Source organism: Pteropus alecto, unplaced genomic scaffold (genome assembly GCF_000325575.1).
Source record: "Pteropus alecto unplaced genomic scaffold, ASM32557v1 scaffold39, whole genome shotgun sequence".
Lineage (NCBI taxonomy): Eukaryota > Metazoa > Chordata > Mammalia > Chiroptera > Pteropodidae > Pteropus > Pteropus alecto.
Genome location: NW_006443568.1, coordinates 1427009 through 1427775, shown reverse-complemented (window position 1 = coordinate 1427775; position 767 = coordinate 1427009).

Sequence of the window (767 nt, the reverse complement as noted above, 5' to 3'; positions counted from 1 at the left end):
TGACAGAGGTTCTGGGCAGGTCTCTGTCAGAGAGTGAGTAAGCAACAGAGAAACTGGGATTCGATGGGACACAAATCTAGGAGAGTAGGGGTTGTCGTCAGCCTGAGCCCTGGACCCAGCCGGTCCCCAAGGGCTCGTGCCCCCAGATAAGGCAGGCCAAGGGTTAGCAATTTTGCCAATTTCTCGAATCTCTGGCTCATTATTTTTCCCCTGGAACATAGCAAAGTGGGTGGAGTGGAGAGTGGTGATTAAGAGCCTGTTCTGAGGACCTCCTAGTTCATGGGAAGGGTGTGGGAGATTTGGCTGAAAGAGACAGGAAGTAGGGCCCTACAATTAAGGAAACCCAAGCCATCCAGGCCATGGTATGTAAATCCTTCCAGCTAGTTCCTGGAGGGGGAGTAGGCACTAAGCTGTCACCCTGGGGTGTGGCCTCTTGAAGCCCGACTCAAGGCAGCTGCCGGCAATCTCAGACTGATCATTCATTTAAGAAATAGCTACAAAACTAGGTGGGAGAAAAGGATCAGGCAACCCCACCCCCACCTCTACTGAGCTGGGCATGTGCTGGGAGGGCAGGTCACTCACTAGGAAGGAGTCCAAAGGCTGATTCTGGCTGCTCTCCAGAGAAAAGCCTTGCAAAGGCCAGAGCCGCTCGTGGTGCTCTGCCTGCCACCTGCTGGCGCCTTCTGGTATGACTGCCTGTGGAGCAGGAGCCCGGCTTAGCTGGTTAAGCCACCAGCATTGGTTGGAACAAAGTACCAAGACAAGTG